Consider the following 7,986-nt stretch of genomic DNA (forward strand, 5'->3'; position numbering starts at 1 on the left):
CTGTCTAAAGCGCTATGCTACATAGGACCACTGTCTAAAGCACTATGCTCTACCAACTGAGCTACACAGGACCACTGTCTAAAGCACTATGCTCTACCAACCGAGCTACACAGGACCACTGTCTAAAGCACTATGCTACACAGGACCACTGTCTAAAGCACTATGCTACATAGGACCACTGTCTAAAGCACTATGCTACACAGGACCACTGTCTAAAGCACTATGCTACACAGGACCACTGTCTAAAGCACTATGCTCTACCAACTGATCTACACAGGACCACTGTCTAAAGCACTATGCTACACAGGACCACTGTCTAAAGCACTATGCTCTACCAACTATGCTACACAGGACCACTGTCTAAAGCACTATGCTACACAGGACCACTGTCTAAAGCACTATGCTACACAGGACCACTGTCTAAAGCACTATGCTACACAGGACCACTGTCTAAAGCACTATGCTCTACCAACTGAGCTACACAGGACCACTGTCTAAAGCACTATGCTACACAGGACCACTGTCTAAAGCACTATGCTACACAGGACCACTGTCTAAAGCGCTATGCTCTACCAACCAAGCTACACAGGACCACTGTCTAAAGCACTATGCTACACAGGACCACTGTCTAAAGCACTATGCTACATAGGACCACTGTCTAAAGCACTATGCTACACAGGACCACTGTCTAAAGCGCTATGCTACACAGGACCCTGTCTAAAGCACTATGCTCTACCAACTGAGCTACACAGGACCACTGTCTAAAGCACTATGCTACACAGGACCACTGTCTAAAGCACTATGCTACATAGGACCACTGTCTAAAGCACTATGCTACACAGGACCACTGTCTAAAGCACTATGCTACACAGGACCACTGTCTAAAGCGCTATGCTCTACCAACTGAGCTACACAGGACCACTGTCTAAAGCACTATGCTACACAGGACCACTGTCTAAAGCGCTATGCTACACAGGACCCCTGTCTAAAGCACTATGCTCTACCAACTGAGCTACACAGGACCACTGTCTAAAGCACTATGCTACACAGGACCACTGTCTAAAGCGCTATGCTCTACCAACTGAGCTACACAGGACCACTGTCTAAAGCACTATGCTACACAGGACCACTGTCTAAAGCACTATGCTACACAGGACCACTGTCTAAAGCACTATGCTACACAGGACCACTGTCTAAAGCACTATGCTACACAGGACCACTGTCTAAAGCGCTATGCTACATAGGACCACTGTCTAAAGCGCTATGCTACATAGGACCACTGTCTAAAGCACTATGCTACATAGGACCACTGTCTAAAGCGCTATGCTACATAGGACCACTGTCTAAAGCGCTATGCTACATAGGACCACTGTCTAAAGCACTATGCTCTACCAACTGAGCTACACAGGACCACTGTCTAAAGCACTATGCTCTACCAACCGAGCTACACAGGACCACTGTCTAAAGCACTATGCTACACAGGACCACTGTCTAAAGCACTATGCTACATAGGACCACTGTCTAAAGCACTATGCTACACAGGACCACTGTCTAAAGCACTATGCTACACAGGACCACTGTCTAAAGCACTATGCTCTACCAACTGATCTACACAGGACCACTGTCTAAAGCACTATGCTACACAGGACCACTGTCTAAAGCACTATGCTCTACCAACTGAGCTACACAGGACCACTGTCTAAAGCACTATGCTACACAGGACCACTGTCTAAAGCACTATGCTACACAGGACCACTGTCTAAAGCACTATGCTACACAGGACCACTGTCTAAAGCGCTATGCTACATAGGACCACTGTCTAAAGCGCTATGCTACATAGGACCACTGTCTAAAGCACTATGCTCTACCAACTGAGCTACACAGGACCACTGTCTAAAGCACTATGCTACACAGGACCACTGTCTAAAGCACTATGCTCTACCAACTGAGCTACACAGGACCACTGTCTAAAGCACTATGCTACACAGGACCACTGTCTAAAGCACTATGCTACACAGGACCACTGTCTAAAGCGCTATGCTCTACCAACCAAGCTACACAGGACCACTGTCTAAAGCACTATGCTACACAGGACCACTGTCTAAAGCACTATGCTACATAGGACCACTGTCTAAAGCACTATGCTACACAGGACCACTGTCTAAAGCGCTATGCTACACAGGACCCTGTCTAAAGCACTATGCTCTACCAACTGAGCTACACAGGACCACTGTCTAAAGCACTATGCTACACAGGACCACTGTCTAAAGCACTATGCTACATAGGACCACTGTCTAAAGCACTATGCTACACAGGACCACTGTCTAAAGCACTATGCTACACAGGACCACTGTCTAAAGCACTATGCTACATAGGACCACTGTCTAAAGCACTTTGCTACACAGGACCACTGTCTAAAGCGCTATGCTACACAGGACCCCTGTCTAAAGCACTATGCTACACAGGACCCCTGTCTAAAGCACTATGCTACACAGGACCACTGTCTAAAGCACTATGCTCTACCAACTGAGCTACACAGGACCACTGTCTAAAGCACTATGCTACACAGGACCACTGTCTAAAGCACTATGCTACATAGGACCACTGTCTAAAGCACTATGCTACACAGGACCACTGTCTAAAGCACTATGCTACACAGGACCACTGTCTAAAGCGCTATGCTCTACCAACTGAGCTACACAGGACCACTGTCTAAAGCACTATGCTACACAGGACCACTGTCTAAAGCGCTATGCTACACAGGACCCCTGTCTAAAGCACTATGCTCTACCAACTGAGCTACACAGGACCACTGTCTAAAGCACTATGCTCTACCAACTGAGCTACACAGGACCACTGTCTAAAGCACTATGCTACACAGGACCACTGTCTAAACTATGCTACACAGGACCCCTGTCTAAAGCACTATGCTCTACCAACTGAGCTACACAGGACCACTGTCTAAAGCACTATGCTCTACCAACTGAGCTACACAGGACCACTGTCTAAAGCACTATGCTACACAGGACCACTGTCTAAAGCACTATGCTACACAGGACCACTGTCTAAAGCACTATGCTACACAGGACCACTGTCTAAAGCACTATGCTACACAGGACCACTGTCTAAAGCACTATGCTACATAGGACCACTGTCTAAAGCACTATGCTACACAGGACCACTGTCTAAAGCGCTATGCTACACAGGACCACTGTCTAAAGCGCTAAGCTACATAGGACCACTGTCTAAAGCACTATGCTACATAGGACCACTGTCTAAAGCACTATGCTCTACCAACTGAGCTACACAGGACCACTGTCTAAAGCGCTATGCTCTACCAACTGAGCTACACAGGACCACTGTCTAAAGCGCTATGCTACACAGGACCACTGTCTAAAGCACTATGCTACATAGGACCACTGTCTAAAGCACTATGCTACACAGGACCACTGTCTAAAGCACTATGCTACACAGGACCCCTGTCTAAAGCACTATGCTACACAGGACCCTGTCTAAAGCACTATGCTACACAGGACCCCTGTCTAAAGCACTATGCTACACAGGACCCCTGTCTAAAGCACTATGCTACACAGGACCCTGTCTAAAGCACTATGCTACACAGGACCACTGTCTAAAGCACTATGCTACATAGGACCCCTGTCTAAAGCACTATGCTACACAGGACCCTGTCTAAAGCACTATGCTACACAGGACCCCTGTCTAAAGCACTATGCTACACAGGACCCCTGTCTAAAGCACTATGCTACACAGGACCCCTGTCTAAAGCACTATGCTACACAGGACCACTGTCTAAAGCACTATGCTACACAGGACCCTGTCTAAAGCACTATGCTACACAGGACCACTGTCTAAAGCACTATGCTACACAGGACCACTGTCTAAAGCACTATGCTACACAGGACCCCTGTCTAAAGCACTATGCTACACAGGACCCCTGTCTAAAGCACTATGCTACACAGGACCACTGTCTAAAGCACTATGCTACACAGGACCACTGTCTAAAGCACTATGCTACACAGGACCACTGTCTAAAGCACTATGCTACATAGGACCACTGTCTAAAGCACTATGCTACACAGGACCACTGTCTAAAGCGCTATGCTACACAGGACCACTGTCTAAAGCACTATGCTACACAGGACCACTGTCTAAAGCACTATGCTACACAGGACCACTGTCTAAAGCACTATGCTACACAGGACCACTGTCTAAAGCGCTATGCTCTACCAACTGAGCTACACAGTACCACTGTCTAAAGCGCTATGCTCTACCAACTGAGCTACACAGGACCACTGTCTAAAGCGCTATGCTCTACCAACTGAGCTACACAGGACCACTGTCTAAAGCACTATGCTACACAGGACCACTGTCTAAAGCACTATGCTACACAGGACCACTGTCTAAAGCACTATGCTACACAGGACCACTGTCTAAAGCGCTATGCTCTACCAACTGAGCTACACAGGACCACTGTCTAAAGCACTATGCTACACAGGACCACTGTCTAAAGCACTATGCTACATAGGACCACTGTCTAAAGCACTATGCTCTACCAACTGAGCTACACAGGACCACTGTCTAAAGCACTGTGCTCTACCAACTGAGCTACACAGGACCACTGTCTAAAGCACTATGCTCTACCAACTGAGCTACACAGGACCACTGTCTAAAGCACTGTGCTCTACCAACTGAGCTACACAGGACCACTGTCTAAAGCACTATGCTCTACCAACTGAGCTACACAGGACCACTGTCTAAAGCACTATGCTACACAGGACCACTGTCTAAAGCGCTATGCTACACAGGACCACTGTCTAAAGCACTATGCTCTACCAACTGAGCTACACAGGACCACTGTCTAAAAAGCTATGCTCTACCAACTGAGCTACACAGGACCACTGTCTAAAGCACTATGCTACACAGGACCACTGTCTAAAGCACTATGCTACATAGGACCACTGTCTAAAGCACTATGCTACATAGGACCACTGTCTAAAGCACTATGCTCTACCAACTGAGCTACACAGGACCACTGTCTAAAGCGCTATGCTACACAGGACCCTGTCTAAAGCGCTATGCTACACAGGACCACTGTCTAAAGCACTATGCTACACAGGACCACTGTCTAAAGCACTATGCTACACAGGACCACTGTCTAAAGCGCTATGCTACATAGGACCACTGTCTAAAGCACTATGCTACATAGGACCACTGTCTAAAGCACTGTGCTACACAGGACCACTGTCTAAAGCACTATGCTACATAGGACCACTGTCTAAAGCACTATGCTACACAGGACCACTGTCTAAAGCGCTATGCTACATAGGACCACTGTCTAAAGCACTATGCTACACAGGACCACTGTCTAAAGCACTATGCTCTACCAACCGAGCTACACAGAACCACTGTCTAAAGCACTATGCTACACAGGACCACTGTCTAAAGCACTATGCTACACAGGACCACTGTCTAAAGCGCTATGCTACACAGGACCACTGTCTAAAGCACTATGCTACACAGGACCACTGTCTAAAGCGCTATGCTACACAGGACCACTGTCTAAAGCGCTATGCTACACAGGACCACTGTCTAAAGCACTATGCTACATAGGACCACTGTCTAAAGCACTATGCTACACAGGACCACTGTCTAAAGCGCTATGCTACATAGGACCACTGTCTAAAGCACTATGCTACATAGGACCACTGTCTAAAGCACTGTGCTACACAGGACCACTGTCTAAAGCACTGTGCTCTACCAACCGAGCTACACAGGACCACAGATTCACTGTCTAAAGCGTTACCATGTTATTGAGGTGTGTTTTTGGTGACGTTCTCCAGGTGCTATTGGAGTTGACGCGTCAGGCTGACCAGGAGAACACGCTGTTAGCCCTCAGTGTGTCTCAGCTGGGAGCAGAGGGCAAGATGAGAACCTATGACCTCACCATCACCTCCTACCTCCGTAAAGTAGGCCTGGACTACTGTGAGATACGAGGTACCAGTAACCCTAACCCCTGACCTATGACATCACCATCACCTCCGTAAAGTAGGCCTGGACTACTGTGAGATACGAGGTACCAGTAACCCTAACCCCTGACCTATGACCTCACCATCACCTCCGTAAAGTAGGCCTGGCCTACTGTGAGATACGAGGTACTAGTAACCCTAACCCCTGACCTATGACCTCACCCTCACCTCCGTAAACTAGGCCTGGACTACTGTGAGATCAGAGGTACAGTAGGACCACAGCAGAGACTGTATCTGGGATTAAGTCCTCCACTTCAGTACAGCCATGGTAGTAGCAGCCCATGTCGGATGTAGACTGGGCCGTGGGATGTCTGTAAACAGGAAATCGCTATTATTTATATAAATGTCAACGTCCAACTGATTCTATCCCTCTATAACAGGGATGGGCATCTCCAGACATGATTAGTAATGAATGATGTTCATTTCCAGACTCCAATAACCAGCCTCTGCACCTGATCAGCTCCTCAGACAAGCACGGCTCAGACCTGCTCAAAGTGGAGTACACCAAAGTAAGTGGAGTTTTACTCACTGGGGTCCTTTTGTCCATTCACTCCTTCTGTTGGTCTCAAATCGATATCTCCTCTTTCTCTCACTTTCTCTCACTTTCTCTCACTTTCTCTCACTCTCTCTCACTCTCTCTCACTCTCTCTCACTCACTCTCTCTCACTCTCTCTCTCACTCACTCACTCTCACTCACTCACTCACTCTCTCTCACTCTCTCTCACTCTCTCTCATTCTCACTCTCTCTCTCTCTCACTCTCTCTTCTCATTCTCTCTCTTTCTCACTCTCTCTCACTCTCTCTCATTCTCACTCTCTCTCATTCTCATTCTCACTCTTCTCACTCTCTCTCTCACTCTCTCTCATTCTCACTCTCTCTCATTCTCACTCTCTCATTCTCACTCTCTCATTCTCACTCTCTCTCATTCTCACTCTCTCTCTCACTCTCTCTCACTCACTCTCTCACTCTATTGCATTTTGCCCAAGTTCACAAGCACTATATCTTATTTTTGAAAGAAAAATCCCAATATTTGTATCGTTGGGTCTCTCTTTCTATGGAAATCTTATATGAGCTAAGCGGTCGTTTTCCAGAGCAGGAAGTGTTTGTGGGTATTAACGACATGCTATCCCTTCCTACAGGCTGATATCAACGGGCCTAATTTCCAGACCACGTTTGACAACACTGAGCAAAACCTGAAGGTATGTGTTGTTGTTTTACTCTGAGTAACCAAGGTAACCGCTGATTTCTTATTGCGAAGGTATTTTGTCCCCCCCCCCTAACTCCTCGTCACCACGTTTTGTTTTGCTCCACAGTATTAGAGCCAGTTCTACTGTATGCTAACCACTTCCTCAACAACTCTTTATGGTGCTTTCTAAGAGCAGGGTCCTTTCCAGGAAGCTGCCCTCTCGTTGGTTACCTAGCTATAGATCTACAGAGGATGGAGTGAGAGCAGGGTCCTTTCCAGGGTGCTGCCCTCTCGTTGGTTACCCAGCTATACATCTACAGAGGATGGAGTGAGAGCAGGGTCCTTAGTCTCAGTTCTAATCAGTCCTCCTAGGATTCAGTCCTTAGTCTCAGTTCTAATCAGTCCTCCTAGAATTCAGTCCTTCGTCTCAGTTCTAATCAGTCCTCCTAGAATTCAGTCCTCCTAGAATTCAGTCCTTAGTCGCAGTTCTAATCAGTCCTCCTAGAATTCAGTCCTTAGTCTCAGTTCTAATCAGTCCTCCTAGAATTCAGTCCTTAGTCTCAGTTCCAATCAGTCCTCCTAGAATTCAGTCCTTAGTCTCAGTTCTAATCAGTCCTCCTAGAATTCAGTCCTTAGTCTCAGTTCTAATCAGTCCTCCTAGAATTCAGTCCTTAGTCTCAGTTCTAATCAGTCCTCCTAGAATTCAGTCCTCCTAGAATTCAGTCCTTAGTCTCAGTTCTAATCAGTCCTCCTA

This window comes from Oncorhynchus tshawytscha, unplaced genomic scaffold (genome assembly GCF_018296145.1).
Source record: "Oncorhynchus tshawytscha isolate Ot180627B unplaced genomic scaffold, Otsh_v2.0 Un_scaffold_7998_pilon_pilon, whole genome shotgun sequence".
Lineage (NCBI taxonomy): Eukaryota > Metazoa > Chordata > Actinopteri > Salmoniformes > Salmonidae > Oncorhynchus > Oncorhynchus tshawytscha.